The sequence below is a fragment of the Oryzias latipes genome, chromosome 4 (genome assembly GCF_053564925.1).
Source record: "Oryzias latipes strain Hd-rR chromosome 4, Olatipes_Hd-rR_3.1".
Lineage (NCBI taxonomy): Eukaryota > Metazoa > Chordata > Actinopteri > Beloniformes > Adrianichthyidae > Oryzias > Oryzias latipes.
Window position 1 is genome coordinate 28575594 of NC_136240.1, and position 18643 is coordinate 28594236.

Sequence of the window (18643 nt, forward strand, 5' to 3'; positions counted from 1 at the left end):
AGTTATCTGTAAATGGTTTGAACATGTCCTTATTGTTATATAACTGTAACATTTGATATTAAATTATAACAAAAAACAGCCTGAAAACAGTACAATGTTTTGGATTATTGTTATTATATATCATTAACATTGAAGGTGCTGCTCTCACGAGAGAATTGGACGTGAGGATTCTGATTGTAACACCAGCTACAAAGACGCTGCTAAAACACAGTGGTTTCAGTTCTGTTATTATTAAGAAAATACAGTTTTATTAATGTCCAATGAATTAATTTTGTTTTATTTATCCACCACTCCTTAAAGACCGGTCCATGAAAATACTGTCCAACATTAAACAGTTCCATGTTTACATTTAGGTGACACACGGAACAGCTCGTTAGCATGGCTAACGACGTCTAAAAACAGCGCCGTCTCTAATCAACGCTCTAATCAACACTTGTTATTCATCTGTCTGTTGCTGCTGTAAGTGAAGCCGCTTTATCCTCCAGTTCTGACTGTACACTGTTAACAATTGCTGCACATTCCACTGTTTCACCAGCTAAGGCGCGCGCTTTTCAGTCGCCGCTGCTTTATTTTACTGGTGTGTTTTTTTAACCAGCCCCGTTACCACCATAATGCTGCCGTGACACAAGTGGAAGGAGAGATGCTCTCCCATTCGCCCCTCTAGCCACTGCTGCTCATTCTTTAAACACTGACAACAGTGTGGCGAGCCGGGGCTTAGACCCGCCTTTAGCCCCTAAGACTCATGGGAAATGGGGAATCGCAGATGTAAATTTCGTCATTATAACTGAGGGATGTAATGTTTATTATATGGTTACTGTTTGTAATTTTATGTATGATACCTAGATTGTCAATAAGTAAAAAAAACTAAAAAAAATAAAATAAAAAAAAACATAACTGAGGAACTTGTGAACAGAATAGAGGTCCATGCTGTTTGGCGGATGTGGGTGTATTCAAACACATGAGCTGATGCAATGCTATCTGCTCCTGCAGTGTGCTAATGAATTGCACTCAGTCTGGGAGTCAGGATGTGATTTGTCAGGCTGACCATGTTGCGTAATGCATGCGGCTTGTACACTGACGAGGCTTGTGTCTGTACAAAAGAAGTTAAACACGTGAAAATGGGTGGGTGCGGCTTGTAATCGGGTGCGCTCTATAATCCGGAAATTACGGTAGTTATTTTCGAGGACCTCTGTACGTTAATATCTGCAGCCAGGTCCTCTTGCCATGTTTGGGTTCAACAGATCATTCATATTTGACAATTCTTCTTTTTTGATTTTTATCAGTGCAATTATACATCAAGATCAGAACAAGGTTGTCAGTAGGGTGTCATATTTACTGTAGAAGTGGCTTAGCTGACATTTGAGTTTATTTAAATAAAAATAATAGATTCATTTGCATGAGTGCCCAAAGTGTTCATGCAGGCATCTTGCATGTTAAAAACCCAGCATCAGCAACCAACTCTCTTCTTTACAATAGAGATTTTCTGCTTTTATTTATTATATATTATAAAAGCAAGAGACTGTCTGCTTTCATTTTCTGGCTGTCATAAGGGCACTGAGCTCCAGCCCTGGAAGGGGCCACAATATTTCTGCAGGGGGTGAAAATGAATCGTACACTTAAGTTTCACTTAATATCAGTGTTTTTCATTTGTTAGAAAGTAATCAAAAATAAAATAAATCTGCCAGCAAGAGTGACCTTATTTTTCCCACAGTCCTATAATCCCCCTTGGCTGTTTTGCCCTGCAAGCATGCGCCTGACATGTCACTGAAAGCTATCAATAAGAGGCTGTATCCTCGGATGCCTCAGCCCTGACATGTACATGAATCACGCTTGGTTTGACGGAGGAAGATGTTTGCTCAACCAACAAAAGGAGGTCTCATTAAATATTGTGTATTATAAAATGCTAAAATGTATTTTTATTTTTAGATTTACATGAAGAGATCATACGCAATGTTTTACATTTGCACATATCATTCTTACAAATTATTAGGCGTTTTTGTTGTTAAAGAACACTGAGCACTAGATCACATCAGGTGGGCCTGCTTGTACTATTTTATGAATCCTAAAAAACCCTGAGATATAAGAAAGCCTCAGTGCCCCACACTGCTGTCACCTGACGTGCACCTCCCCTTTAGCAATTGAATTGTCAGATAGGGAAGCACCACGTCCCATTTTTTGTTGTTTGATCTGTCCATAGAACTGTACTCAGTCTTTTGTCTCAAGGTCAGTACTACACCCTTCAAGTTCTAAGATGGTGAATTGGAGGCTGTGACTGAAATCCAAAAAGTATGTCGCAGTCTGTTAGCCTCCTATTACCCTCTGCTGTTACAGTTTATTTAGAGCAATCAAACTGTTCTGTAAGCTTTGTTTTTTATTTCTATTTTGTTTTAGAACTGGCAATAATCAAGCAAAAGGAAATATTTATTTCATGCGGAACTGCTTAAACATGTGAGCTTGATTTAAAATAAATAAATAAATTAAATAATGTTTTCCTCCCCCAGATTTTTTTATTTATGCCTTTTGTATGAAACAAACATGGATTTAGGTGAGAAAGATAGCCTGTTGTTATATAACAGGCTTTTGTGCAGTAATATAATTGGTGAGATTTGTGTTTTTGGAACATTTACAATACAGAATGAAGAGAATAAGGCAGCTTGGATTAGGGCTGGGCGACTAATTGAGTTAATTAATTGGAATTTGTTGTGTTAGACTATTTATTTTGGGGAAAATCTAGATTTTTCCCCCCATTTCTCTGCTTCCTTGCGCTTCTGTTGTTCAGAGTATTGTCAGGCTGCCCGTCTCTCGCAAATCGTAGAGGTGAAAACAGCAGCAAGCAAAAATGAGCTACTTCTGCGAGGTGGAGAAAAAAAAACACTAGCGCAAGCAGCGCATACGCAAGGTGCGTCTGTGTAGTCTTTAGTTTCAGCTGATGAAGCAGTACAACATGTGAGGATTTTTATCAGGATCCAGACAAAAATACAGGATAAACCTGTTGGACTTACAGCAGCAGCAGAAAGTTTAATAAAAAGTGTTGATTTGGAGACAGCGCTGTCATTAGACACTGATGCTACAAAACTAAATGCTACGATGCTATCACCCCATGCTAACAAGCTGTTCCGTGTGTCGCCTACATGTGATCAAGGACCGGTTTAAAGTCAGACTATGTTTTCACAGAGTGGACTTCAAGATGTGGCGGATGGTGGTTGGCCGCAAAATTAATTCATAGAACATTTATAAAAACTGTATTATATAAATACAATAAGATGCACTTTGTATGGAACTCTATCAGAAGTTTCTTTGTAACATCACAGAGCCGATGTTGATCTGAAAAATTCCCCCCCCCCCACTCTTTATTGTCAATGGCAAGAATCCAAATTATTATCATCTTTTTAGGCTGTTTTTATTATGATTTAATGTAAAAATTAAATCAACTGCAGGCAGGATTAGGAAAAAAGTGTCTTTTTCTTATCAATCTGCTACTCTTTTGTAAATATTTCCTGGTTTTCTCAGCAGGTTTGAATGTGACTGTACAGTTGGTTCAGACTACAGGTCACTGACTGAAACAACTCCTCTCATGGGGGGAATGTTTCAGCAAGAAAACAGAAAGAACTCATTTGTGATTGAAAATAAAACATTTCATAGACAGCATGAACACACCAGAAGTAGTGAGAAAGATTAATTAGAAATATGAACAGGAGTTCCTTAAAAAACTGTTGATTTTATCTGATGTTTTCATTTTGTTGTGACTTCCTCTCTGTTTTTATTTAACAGAAAATCCTCTTTTAAAATGACACATATAGTTTTCCTCTGTAAAACAATAGAATAATTTGGTTGGTAGAATTCTTTTTTAATCTACCAGCCAAATTGTCTGGTGAGTCAAAAATGAGATTTTGGTCACTGGGCTTGTGAAATCAAACCCCACACTCAGTTCCAAGGCCATTGCTACCAAAAATGCTCTGCTGTGCATATTCCACTGTTTTCTTTTTATGATGTTAAGCTAGCGGTAGCTCACCAAACACCTGCTGCATTGTTCTGCAAACATTTTTACAGCTTGTACTCAGTTAAACTTTGTGTTAGAGACAATTTCCAAGGAGATGTTATATTAAAATACTTTTTGTTAAATTTATTTCATCATTTTTAATTTTTGTTAAAGAAAGTAAAAGCAGGGAGAAAAGAAATTTGATTACAATTGAAAATCCAATTTAAATTGAAAGCGTTTCCAGTGGGCTTTTATATATGATTGCCATTTTTTGCCAAAATCAATAACCTGTGTCCTTTTCTAGGACCTAGTTTCAGCTGAGTGGCAGGAGTTCATCAGAAATTCCTCTGAGTTGTGGGTGGGACTGTTGGCCCGGAATGTTTTCCCATCATCCCTTAGTTTACTCCCTCTCCTACTTGCTTACAGCTCCTCACAGCCCCAAGCTAACATTGGCGGTCCCAAAAAGGAATATCGGATCGGGGAGCTTTTGGTGTAAATGGCATAAAGGGCTTAATTTGATTCATTAAATACTTCATACTGCCATGGGACTGTTTTAGCATGTGTAATCTGCACCCATTAAATGTATTACGCTGTCTTTTGTGATGCGTCTATTGCACACACCGATATTGCAATGATGATACATTTTTTGATTTATCGTGCAGGCCTACTCTAGAGCCCTGGTGTTAAATGCAATGCAGTTGAAAAGTTTACTTTTGTAGCGAAAAAGAAAAGGTAGACACATTGTGTAACTACCGTAAATTCCGGACTACAAAGCGCACCCGATTACAAGCCGCACCTACCCATTTTCACGTGTAAAATTAGTTTTATACATACACAAGCCGCGTCAGAGTACAAGCCGCGCATGTGTTAGGCGATATTGTCGTCCTGACAGATCACGGCCAGAATCCCAGAGTGAGTGCAATTTATTAGCACATTGTGGGTGGTTCCAGTTTTGCCTCTGGCTCATGTATTTGAGTGTATCGACATCTGTCAAACAGCATGGACCTCTATTCTGTTCACAAGTTCCTCAGTTATGGTGTTTTTATTTCATTTTTTTTTTTACTTATTGACAATCTAGGTATCATACATAAAATTACAAACAGTAACCATATAATCAACATTACATCCCTCAGTTATGATGAGGAAAATTACATCCGCGATTCCACATTTCCCATGAGTCTTAGGGGCTAAAGGCGGGGCCAATGCCCGGCTCGCCATACTGTTGTACGTGTTTAAGAATGAGTATCAGCAGTGCATGGAGGGGTGAACGGGTACAGCTCTCCTTCCGCTTGTGTCGCGGCAGCGTTATGGGAGTAACAGGACTGGTTAAAAAACCCACCGGTAAAATACAGCAGCGGCGACTGAAAAGCGCGCGCCTCAGCGTGATACGCGCGCCTCAGTGCGGCGCGTGCGTCAGAATTCAGAAGCCTCTGCACTCCGCGGACGCCTCTGCGCTCCGCTCCCGCCCCGCGCGCTCCTTGTCTCCCCTTCCTATCTACTCCGACACCTCTGGCCAGGGCTGCTTCAAGGAGGAGCACTTCGTCCCCATTGCGCCGGTGAACGGAGCAAATCGTTTCTGTGCAAAGCAATCGGACTTAATACTGTACGTTTTGTGTATGAGGGGCGGATGCGTTGTTACGTGTGGGAGCCTTCAGACTGCCATCGGCCCCGCAGCTCAATCAGCAGGAGAAGATGTCTCCAGCTCACACGGAGGCTGTGAGTTTTTCAAAGCAAAATTCCGCTTTTACGGTTTCCTTAGAAACCGTAAATGGAGTGTAAATTCACTCCATGCGCTGTTCTCTCCGTCACGCAGCAAACCGGCTTTTCCAAACCCGTTGGTGACGGTGGACTTTTTTACGCTGCTTTTAACGATTGCTTTTAACTTGAAAGCTTCATCATATTGTAGCGGCGATCACGTGCACGTTGGGTCTAATGGCCCCAAAGGATTCTGGGATGCGGCCGGGCATGCGTGTTTCATTTTGTTGAACCATGACTGAAGTGTCTAAGACCTGAAGTCAAGTCCATGCTGTTTGGCTGCTTAGAGGTGTGTTGAAAATAAATGTCTTGTGCTTGGTGTTAGACAAAGAATACAAACTTTTCACTGAGTTCGAAAGTACGTACATGGCGGCCGCTAATTAAATCCATAAATTAGCCGCGTCACTGAATAAGCCGCAGGGCTGTAAGCGCAGGAAAAAAGTAGCGGCTTGTAGTCTGGAAATTACGGTAGTCTAAAACCCAGTAGAGTCTAACACTTTTTGTTAGAGATAGCCTGAGCTTGAGACGCATACGGTCACCTTAAGAGATGTCATGAAAATGAAATGTAGGAATGTCATGCATGTGGTACGTGTTTTGTTACACACACTTATGAAGTATAAGCAATGCTGTCATATGGTTCCCTTACTCTTCATTTTAGTCATTAGTAGGTTGTGCACACTGGCCCCTTGCTAATTGCCCACAACTGTTGAATGCACGTGTTCTTAAAGTGCCTGTAGGATTCCCTTAGGATGTCTATAAAACTATGCACTGATTGTCTAATTTCCTAAATTCTAACAGTCAGACTGTACGCAAGTAGCGCACTTATCATTTGGACGGCACTACTGGCCCCTCTTGCAGGGTTTAAGGGAGTTGAAAAACTTAAAAATCCCATTGCAGTGCCTTTATCTCACCTGCTTCCCCCTTATCTAGTTAAAATGCTTGCAATGACCTGTTGCCTGCAGCATGTGCATCAATATTTTCACTCTTTATGCTCAAGCGGTCTTAAAGCTTACATTTCGTGCGGGCCACCTGCATTCACAGTACAGGTTTGCCCGTTTATCACCTGCAGACAACCTGCATCCACCCATAAGGGCAGTTAGAACTGAGGCTCAATAGACGTCTTTTAAGTGTATGCAGAATTTATAATTCAGTTCATTTTTTGCCCTTAACACCAATTTAAAACAATCAGTAATTTAAGGTTATACCGAAAGAAAAAACACGTTAAACACGTTATATTTTTTTTCTTTTAGTAAAAACGTCCTACTATTTTATAGTGAACCCCTGAAATCCATATTCAAAGCACAACAGAGTCCCTCTGTCTTTGAGCTTATGGAATCCTCTACTTAGTTTTTTAACATTAGGTAGAGGTGAAATGGGAAAACTGATTTTACAGCAGTAATAACAAAGAGGCTGCACATGTGCTCATATGCGACAGGGTAATTTTACATTACATTAAGAGTTTGTGTGATTGAGCAAGAAAAGCTGATGGTGTGAGCTCAGAAAATCTCAGAATTGTGACTGAGGTGCTGCAGAAAGCATTTGTTATGTTATGACTGTGTCACATGCAGAGCCAGGATGCTTCCACAAATCTCCCTCACTGATGTTCTTAAGGTTTTTCACAGTGTTTAGGATCTGTTCTCTTAAAATTCTCAGATGTTTCTGTACTAAGCCTTTCATGTAGCAAATCTTTCTTCTCCTGTTTGTATTGGAGGTGTTGGATTGATCTGTACACTCATGCCCCCTAATGGTGGTGTTATTTCCAACATGTTTTAAGAGGACAGTCTTAAATCCAAATGATCACCAATTATGGGTGTAACAATTCATCTTAAGAAGGATTCAATCCGTATCATAATTTGTGGTTGATTATACGATTCATTGACGATATTGGTTTATTTTGCACGATCCGATTCACTGACCTAAAATCGATCCAGGACATCTTTAGCCAAAATTTCAACCAGTGAGACTCAGAGATTAATACCTGGGTACTGAACAGTGCAGGCGAAGATTTCCAGATTCCTTATATTTCTTGCATTATAATCAAGTGCAAATTAAATAGGTTTACAAACAAACAAGTTAACATGGCAAATCCATTCACACTTTAGTTTCATATTGTTCAGCCCACTGTTGTTTTTCTACTTTTGTTGGTGCTGTAACCAGATGACCGGGTTTCAGAGGAAATATAATCAGTGCCTGCTTCCTTTTTTTCTGTTGGAACATCAGGAAGTTTCATTCACTTGATGTCTGAGGCTTAAAAAAAAAAAAAAAAATTCTAGCAAAAATGTAACCTACTGAATATTAACCTTTTTATTTGACAAATGAATAAAAGCAATCATGCTTTTCAGACCAATCATTGATTAAAATTATTTTCTAAGGGAATATATATATTTTGTAGGGGTGGGATTATATAAGTTTGCTTCTTCCCACTCCTTTTCAAGTAACAAATCAAGCTCTACTTAACTTTAGTTGTTTATCTCTATATTTAATTAGGCAAATGTGATTTAAATGACTTTTTTGTTTTTTTTTTATTTTTTGTCTTTTTAAACTATGCATTTCAACATTTCTGTAATGAGTTTGATAAATGTGTAATTTCTTTATTGCTTTGACTACAATGCTTAAAATAAATCAATAAATCAAAATCAAATTAAATAAAAAAAATCTTTATGTAAAGATAAATCAAAACTCCATTTGGAACTTACCAAAACATAATTAGAGTTGAGAGTGAGACAGCGACCCAACCCCAGTTTATGTTTTGGATTTGTGGCAGTAATGTATCAAATTTGGCAGACTTTTTGTCAGGCCTGTAAGATAAATCGTAAATTTATCATCGCAATATCAAGCTGTGCAATAAGCATATCGCAAAAGTTGGCAAAAATTACAATAAATGGTAACCTTAAATGTGCTAACACAATCTCAAACTTGGATGGACGCCTCCAAGTTGTTGACCAATTGGATGGAGCCCTTCTATGTTAGATGTTAGCCTCCTATGTAGACGAGGGTTAACCTTTATTTAAATGAAACTGTTGCAGTGAAATGGAAATTATGTTTTTGGTTGTTTTGCTATTTGTTCATGCATCGCAAGTTTTATCATTATCGCAATTTTGATCAGTAGGGATGGGTACCGAGCCCCGGTATTGAACGAGCCCCGGGGCAACATTCTTCAAAGACCGCAGTATCCATAAGATCTGACCTCAACGGTTCTACTATCGGTACTGGAGAAGTCGCATTTTTTTTGTGTCCCACAAGAGCTGTGATGGTGTGGGATTTTTGATTTCTGCTGTTGAAGAAGCAGGAGTCGCGGTCACCCGCACCCCGCAACCTCCCCGCCGCCGAACACAAAATCCCCCGGTGGCCGCATCGCAAATAACAACTAACTACTAACTACTAACTACTAACTAATGCACTAATGAACTAACTATATAGTAGGGTTGGGCGATGTCCCTTAAATTGGCAGTTGACGATGTTTGCAGTAAACCATCGGGATGGATGATGATATCGTAAGGGGGGGGGTATTTTTAATTAGAATGCAAGAATGGACGCATCTTATAGTGGAAATGAATACAATGGAAATTCCCCCAAAAGCCCTTAAAGTTTGAACACAGGACTCGCAGAAAAAGCACATTATTAGCAAAAATGAATGTGTTTATTATAGTTCAAATCACGCACAATATGGAGAACTTAAAAAAAATATGAGGAACGTGCAGCTTTTTTGTAATCTACCTGCATACTCCACCATGTTGCCCTATGTAACTGTATTTTATTTTAGAGTGTAACAGTTTATTTTATTTGTTTTATATTTACATCATGACAGCAATATGTCAAAACATTGCTGTTTAGTTTTCTTTAAATAACTTTTTTTTTCATGTATTTTACTTTTCAAGTTGGAAAAATGTATTAAGTAAAATGTTTTTTAAAAAGAACAATGTTGTTGCATAATGAGGAAATAAAACACTTTATGTTTCTTAACTTGTTATTTAATTATTTTTCGTCCTCAAAAAGTATTGATAAGAGTATCATTAAAATACTGGATTGATAAGCAGTATCAATAAGAGTAGTAGTACCGTTAGAAACTTAACGATACCCAACACTATTGATCAGTAATATTGGATCAATATTTTCCTCATATCGTGCAGCCCTACTTTTTAACAAATTTGTGTATTTAGATCGATAAATGCAGGATGGTTGGCCTCAGAAAACAGTGTATTTAACAGTTTGCATTTATTTTATATGTAGTAACAAAAAAAAACATTTGAGTGTACCTCATATTCATATTCTTCATATTAAAGTTCAGTCATCTGGTACTCAGAAATCCAGCTGATTTCACATTTGGTTAACAAGATAAAGCTATTCATGATGAAATTCACAGGAATTATCAGTTTAAATAAAACTATTTTAATTATTCTGCATCGCTTGTTAGCATTAGTTTGTGGTTTTTTCCCCGTCTCTTGTAGTTATAGAAATGCACATTAAAGACCTGCTTGGATGAAAATTGTGTTTTCTGTGTTTTTAACATGTTCCTGTGAATCTAAAAAGATCAAAGAAAACATAAAGTTAATCTTAAAATTTGCGTTTCTGAGTATTTTATTTTGATTAGGAGCAGACAAAAAAGGCAGTTTAAAAAGCTTGTGATTGTTATGCCACAATCTCCCTGCTCTGCTCCATTCTGATGCATCCACTTATACGCGACTATTTCCATGTACGTCTTCGTTTTCCTCGTCTGAGCTGGCATCTGGCTCTAAACTGTAGGGATGGATAGCTCCAAAACTAGTCGCGTTTTTGTAGCACTGGCTATGGTAGCTTGGGGTTTTGAGGGGCTGTAAGCTAGTGGGAGAGATTATAAACAGATTGGTGATGGGTTGAGGACGTGGGCTTACTTGGAGGTGAATTTCTAATGGACTGCTGCCGCTTTGCAGAAACTATGTCGTAGAAAACAACAGGCTTTTAGATTTTGGCTAAAGCAGCATAATCATAACTACAGGTAAATGACCACTGTGAACGCTTTTACAATAGATCAAAAGATGAAAATGTTTCTTTGGATGATGATTTAAAACATATACAGATATTCTGTGTAGACTCTTTTTCTTTGATGTTGTATTCTTGGTGTTTAGTTGTTTGTGACACTGATTTGATTGAATGGCTGTTTTTATCTTGCAGGTTTGGAGTTCACTGCTCTGAGGCCTGACTGAACGTACTGCTACAGCTGTGGTGAGTCACGAGCACAGAGCACACCTCCTTTGGGGCCTCAGACGTTTCATGCTGTTCAGTTAAAAATCCTGCACTTCAATTCAATTAAATTTTCTTTATTTCAAACACACTAAACACAAGAGTTTAATAAGACAGATTAAACAAGACAGTGTGCTTGAATAGGAGTGGGTTGAAGAGAAATCTTGTGTGATCCCATCCCTTTTTTTTTTTTTACAACACCTGATGATCTGCGTATTTCTATTTACAGTTTTGTCCATGTTACACATTTACATTACATCATTTTTGGCCTTCTAAGGTTCCATCAGTGACATCTTGTAGTTTTTTATTAAATGCATGTAAACTTTTGCTTTGTTTTAAACCTTAATCCAGTCCGTTCCATAAATCCATATGACAGATTGATAAGCACCTTTCAGGGGTTGACATAGCCCAGAAATTTGCACTGGCCCACAGGGCCAGTAGTTTTTGAAAGTTACTGGCCCGACAACGCGCACAGCGAGACCCGCCGCTCCGCAGGTGCTTGCAACTTTAGGGGGGTCCGGGGGCATGCCCCCCCGGAAAATTTTAATATGGTGCAATTTGGTGCATTCTGGTGACATCTAGCACTCATTTATACACTTTTCAATGACTAAAAATAGAGCATATCAAACTTAAATCTCCTCTAGTCTGTTTCAGATGTTTTGAAGAGAGCGCTGCAGTGTAGTAGTTAACACTAGTTAAGAAGTTTTCATGCTGCTTCTAATCACTGCTATTTCACATTTGTTCCTAATCAATAGTTAAGAAGTTTTATTGACTTTTTTGCCCCGACTGCCTTAAGGTTCTGCTTTTTGTTACTGTTGCAAAGTTACATTTACTTTTTAGTTACTTTAGTTACCTAATTAAATTAAATAATTGAAAAATTAAATACAATTAAATTACTGAGATCATTCAGCTAACTAGAAATACTTACTGCTTACAGTGTTGTAAAGAAAAACAAAATTAAGTAGTTTGACCTTATACTCCATTTGAGTCTGAGATTCAGGTATTTTGAGTTGCCTTTGATTCTTTGACATTCAGCTTAAAGCTTAGTGCATACAGTTTCATCTTCAATGCATTCATTAAATATCTTGCTGTCCCATAGTACTAATTCCACCCGTCACTCCATCTAACATATTCCTATCTATTCCTGCCATGTCTTCCACATCTCTGACATGCTTCAGTCTCTCTTCAGTGACGGTGTTGGATTTATGATCATCGCGGTGAAAAAACACCAGGGGGCGCTTATATGTGTGTCAGTTTAAATATATCTGCCTAAAATGTAATAATAACCCACTGGCTTGTTCCTTCGTTGTTGCTGTTTAACATTGTTTAGTATTGAATTGTTACATTCAATAAAGTTTGAAAAAAAAATTGAGTGAGCGCGTGCCGCGTGGTGCTCGGCAGTGACAGCCGCGCGCGCAGGCGGGAGAGGAGGAGAAGAGTGATAAAAGGTTTCCCATAGAAACCCTTGAAGTCTGAACACAGGACTAGCAGAAAAAGTGAATTATAAAGACGAGGTAAATCTACACGTTTTCGCAAAATATACTTTATTGTAAAAGGTGAAAAATGTATTAATTGTTAGATATTTTAGTGGCCCGAGCGGACAAGTAAAAAATAAAGTCTTGTGGTCCGTACTGCTCGAAAAACAGGACCGGGCCAGCGGACAAATGGCTATGTCGAGCCCTGCCTTTTTTTTTTGTAGTAGGAATGCTCCGCTTTTAAAAAGTTCAGCTGATTTCTTAAATTGTACCTCCCATCTCTGTCCATTTGTTGTATGTTTACTGAAAGTAAGTTGTTTCTGGCTTTATTCATGATGAGAGTCGTTTTAAGTTTCACTAGTTCCCATAATTTCAATAAACCTGATTTTAAAAATAGTGCGTTTGTTGTATGTGTCCCATAATCCACACCATGAATAATTCAAATGGCTTTTTTGTAAGATATACAAACACTGTAGGTTAGTTTCATAAGTATTTCCCCAAACTTCTACACTGTACTGTAAATATGGTAGTATTATGGATGAATATATTAGTAGACGACGTGCTTTGTGAGTGAGTGTATGACACGTTTTTCCCAACAATACAATGCTTATAGCAAGTTTATCTCTGACTTGCATTATTTGTGGTTTCCAGCTTATTTTGTCGTCCATAATTTTTCCAAGGAACTTAATTTCCGTCACTCTTTCCAAAATATGATTATCAATAAGAATTTTTATTTCTAAATCTGCAGTAATATGAAAATTTCCAAAAATCATGATTTTCATTTTGTTTTGTTAACATTGAGCGAGAGTTTATTTTTGTCGAACCATTGTTTTAGCCTCACTAATTCTGTTTACTATTTACTTCCACAAGTGCTTTAGTCTTAAGGCCCGTACACACCGGGACGAATATTCGCCAGGCATTATTCGCCAGCGTTTTTCGCCACGTTTTTTGTGTTCATACCCAGGCGATTTTCGCTGACGATGAGCTGAGCGAACATGCAATTTCATTCCCTGACATTAGATGGCGCTTAATGTAAACAGAAATACTCCTGTACACAAGGTGGCGCTGCGCAACTTTAGGCTTCTTAAAGTCGCTTTTCACTAAGAAGAAGAGAGCAAGTATTTACGCGCTAGTCAGAATAATAAAAAGAAAACATGAATATTTCAAGCACCAGTAGCTCCAACTGGTGCTTGGTTCGGGGATATTTTAGAATGTCCGTCATTATTTCTTCGCGGCAGTGTAGACGCTACTTGACGTCTATCTTCTTCGCTGGTATGTGTGCTCAGCAAGGCAGTTTTGTGTTTGAGCGCCCCCAAGTTGTGTTTTACTGTAACTTCAGAAGCTCCAGACACGTGTGCAAAAGCGGCATTCTCATAAGTCGAATAGATTTCGACGCAACGCGTCGAAAAAAAAAAAACGAACCCGAGGCGTTTTTTATTTGACGCTTTGACGCATGGCGTTTTTTTCGCGTCGGTGTGCACACTCACATTGGTGCCCTTTGTTTAGTCACGAGGCGTTAAACGTCGGCGAAAATCGCCGGCGAAATTCGTCCCGGTGTGAACGGGCCTTTATCTGTGTTATTTGTTGGTCCCTATAAAACAGGGGTGTCAAAATAATTTTCACCAAGGGCCACATCAGCATAGTGGCTGTCCTGAAAGGGCCAGATATAACTTATACATGTAACTAAATGTAATGAAAAATAAATGTAACTACTCCTTTATGTTATATAACTCACTTATTTATTTATCGTAAATTTTTAAAGGGACAATTACAGTTGCATAGAAAACATATGTTTGCTTGTTACTCTAGCATAAATCCTTTTAAATTTGATTCTGTCAGGTTAGGTTATATGGACAGTGTTAAAGTGTATAGTTGCCCAATCCGATATTTCAAGTCTGATTCCCCCTAGATATGAATAATTACACACAATTTTTAAATTTTTTATTTTAAGAAATTAAAAACTTTTATGCTCTCGCGAGCCACATAAAATGACATGGCGGGCCACATTTGGCCAAGCGGGCCTTGAGTTTGACACATGTGCTATAAAAGATGAATATCTAGATTGTGTGTTAAACAACAAATCACATCTGTTTAGTGACCAATTTGTGTTTAAAGCATTCTATGCCATGTGTCATGGAAGCAATACTTTATGTTTTCTGGGTACCGCTAGGTTTCCCTTGTAGTGGTAGCTTTGGAACTATGGGTTCCTGTTGGGGTGCATTAACCCGGTAACATCAGAGCTTTAGCTCTAGTTTTCGTCTTACAACTACTGTAACTCTTTAACTGTTTGCACAATAAATTTCAGCGAATTTGGAAACTGACAAAAGCAGCGTTGCACTGCCAACATCACTGGTAATTTTAAGGGTTAAATTCCCACCCTAACTGAGCAGGAGTTTGATAATCTGAGCAGACCTTCACTCAGATTTGTTTCTGGTGAGGGTTGAACTCTGCCAGTGTTGTCTTTTACCAGATGTTTAGTTTTATAACCTTTTTCATATTTTTGTTGGTGCAGCCAATAAAAAAAGTGTTTGGCATTGATAGCCCCTAAATCTCATCTGTGCTGTTTCTGGTACTCTAGGCTTTTAGAAATCCTGATTAGTCATTGTCTCAAAACCAGGCTTCCCTCAGAATCCAAGTTGCCATGTAATCACACCCATGTGTGCTATGTAAACCGTAAGAGATAAGCCCTTTATTGTTGGAATGCTTTTACTCATGAATGGCTGGTCCAGAAAGAGGCTAACAACTAGACATTCATAGATGTTGGTTTATGTCTGTTCTTAACAGTTCTTTCAATATGACATGCATATGAATGCTACGCTACCTCTCCATTTAGTTTATTTGAGAAGATATTTGTAGATTTCTATTTTAAAACAATACAAGCAACGATGATAAAATCTGTTAATAAAGCGCAACCCTAATGTCAGAAAACCATTTTAGCAAACCTTATCGATTATGGTTGCTATAATCCTTTACATGATTCCAACAAGACCAAGCTGTCCTAACTGTATTTCAACAACAGCCAAATAAGTAAAAATCATATTAGATCAAAAGGTTACTGGAGAAAGTAGTAGGCAACAACAGATAGAAAAATTCCCTTTAGGTGAAAGATTAGGAGGTAATATCCCAATTAAACCAAACTCTCTGGTCTACGTTTTACTTGTTTGACATTTTTCAGGACATCAAAGAAATGTTCATGATTGGATGCTAAATCTTTGTTTCAAAGTAAGATGAGAGCCCTGGTTCTGAAATTTGTTGAAAATTTATAATTCTTAGTGATGTGATCATTCCAAATTTACTTGACTATTTTCAGCTTTTTTTATAGCTGCAAAACACCAAATATTCTATACACTTGCTTTGTTTAGATAGATTGAGGTTTCTGGTTTTCCACAAATACTGTCTAAAGTCTGCCCTCATTAGGGCTGGGAATCACTGGGTACCTCACGATACGATACGATTTGTGATACATTGCTCACGATAATGATACTATCACGACATGGTGATAATGTGATAATCACTATATATCGTCTCTAACGACTCATGATATATAAAACTTTAAGAAAGAAGAACTTGAAAAACAGTTTTTTGGAAAATATTTCCCCATTTATTTTTTTGTTTTTATTCACAATGATGATAAACAACTTGTGTCCTATTTGCTGTAATGAATAACAGACTTTGTGTAACATTGCTGAAATCAGTAATACTCTGTCTTTGACAAACAATGACAATTTTCATTTGAAAATATCTGTAAAATTTGATTTAAACAATAGTGAACATGAAAACCAGTGCCATTATTTAGTACAAAATTGCTGTAAACAAAATAAAAAATGAATAAGTCATATACAAGCGTCAACACTCCGCTCGTCTACCCCTGCTTTGAGGAGAAGGGGGGTCTTAGGGCAGGGATGCCACTCTTTCTGCTGTTTCCATCTCAACCATAGCTCTGGTCTGGGCGTACAGTGCAGGGATCATTATTTCAGGATTTCTGAGAGGGAATGTCAAAGCGTGGCTCTAATGCATTCAATAAAAACTGAACTCCCTCGTTCTCCACCTCGCTGTAGGGACGGAGCCCCTTGTGCATTCAAACAGCAATCCCGTTTGTTATTTTTCCTGCTCTCGCAGAAGACGGTGGTAGCTTCACCTGGAAAAATGTATCCACGCCTGTGTCGGCTTCAGGCCAGCAACAGCCACGGCTTTCTCACACAACTCCGGGTGATAGCTTCAATGCTGCCGGCGCGTCGTTTAACTTGCTCCTCTCGCTATTCTCCTTGTTTTTCCCATCCGCCATTTTCGTTTTGAATGTATATTCTTCTTCATCCATCCATCCCCCAAAGGATTATTAATATAACGTTTTTACACTGTCTTCAAACGTAAATAAAAGGTCGATACTTGATGAAAACGCATCGAGAATCAATCACGGGACTAAATATCATGATATATCACCATATCGATATTTTGGCACACCCCTATCCCTCATCAGGCAGATTCCGGAATAGTTGTTTATTTTATGATTTTATGACATTTTTTTTTTTTTGGCTTGGGTGCTATCTCAATGAAGTCTTCTTCAGTCATGAATTGAAGCATAATTTAATGATTATTCCAGCTTTGGGAAAGTAGTTGTCTGTTTAAGGCCTCGTTTTTCAGGTGTAAACAAGATCTCACTTTTGCTCACTTAAAACAATATTTTGAAAATGTTGTAGAATGGCTCCTGCTTTTGAACAATGTCAGCTGAAGGTGGTTGATCTTTGTATTGATTTGGTAAATCAGATGAGCTTTGGTTTGGTCAAAGAATTACAGTTAATTCTTGATTAGGTATTTCTCACGCTCTGCTGCAAAGTTTCTTTTAAACCTTCAACACCGGAGATGAGACTGTAGCTCTTCGACTGTTTATGCGATCAACATGAATCATCTGATTATGACGCAGAGAACAACGGCTTTTCATAAATAGTAAATGGTAAATGACATATACTTGTGTAGCGCTTTACTATTTTCTTAGAAAGCCCAAAGCGCTTTATAGTCACAGCCCCATGCACACACATTTACACATTGATGCGGCTCTGCTGCCGAACACTAGCGCCAACCTATACCCACCTGCGGCAATGTGGAGTTCAGTGTCTTGTCCAAGCAGGCTTTGACAGCCGCCTGGTGGGAACCGAACGTGCGATATTCTGATCATAGGTTGACCACTCTACGTCTGTACCACGACCGTCCCATAACACCCAACACATAAGTAATGTAAAGTGTTGTACATCAGTGCATGGCTGCCTTTTTTCGCGTCAGAATCCATTGGAATTATGTTATTATTATTATGTTAATTGCGTAAAAGGTTGAAGACTTACAGTAGTGGAATGAATGTATGTAAACACCGCAGCTGAAGCTCCGGTGTTAAAGGGTTAATTAGGACTGTCAGCTATGACGCAGTACTGCAGGTCACTAGGTTTAATCTCAGGTGATGGAGTTTACCTGTCACTACTCCAACTCAAGCCCCAGACTTGATCATCCGGTTGTTCCCACAGTCAATCAGCAGCTTAGCCTGTATGTTGGCTGTACTTCATCACTTGCGTCAACATGTTAATGGATGTGTGTTGTTGGGAGACAAGTTTGTGGATCTGTGAGTTTCTGCATCACCGAAAATAACGAAAGAGAAAGTTAAGATGTTATTGCAGGGCTCCAGACTGCGAGCAATTGGTCGCATTTTGCGACCAAAATTTGACAGTGTGCGACCGAATTTTACATCCAGTCGCACATGCGCGACCAGTAAATTTGCCTCCCCCACCCTTCGTATTTTTTATACATTAAACGTGGAAGGGGCACGTCAATGATCACTGAAATAATCAATGAGACGCAAGCGCACACGCACGCAGGCAGGCACACACACTCGTGCACATATTCATGAAACGCGAGCACGTACACTCTCGCGTGATACCTGTCTGTGAGGCGGCCATTGCGTGTGAGAAGAATAGGGAAAGCCACTGTGATTGGCTAAAATGCGTGGAGGGGGCGGGGCCTAGAGATAATCGAGTGCGCGTAAACATCTGTGGGAAGGAAACTGAGACAAATATCACAACCTGATATGTGCGTCTGAACTATGGGTAAGCGAACTATTGATTCGTTCTTCCGACCTGCGGCTGGTGTACCAGTGCCAGAGTGTACAGCAGGGGTCTCAAACTCGCGGCCCGCGAGCTATTTGCGGCCCCCAAGATGATATTTTGCGGTC

At 38.8% G+C, this 18643-nt stretch overlaps 1 protein-coding gene across 3 annotated transcripts in view; it reads left to right on the top strand.

The window, feature by feature from the left end:
• Positions 1 to 18643, top strand: part of tbl1xr1a (TBL1X/Y related 1a) — a 42404-nt gene that overhangs the window by 10372 nt on the left and 13389 nt on the right. For all 3 annotated transcript variants that reach the window (XM_004068169.5, XM_078946248.1, XM_078946247.1), the window contains exon 2: positions 10886 to 10936. The gene's annotated coding sequence lies outside the window, so the exon portion shown is untranslated. The remainder of the gene's footprint in view (positions 1 to 10885; positions 10937 to 18643) is intronic.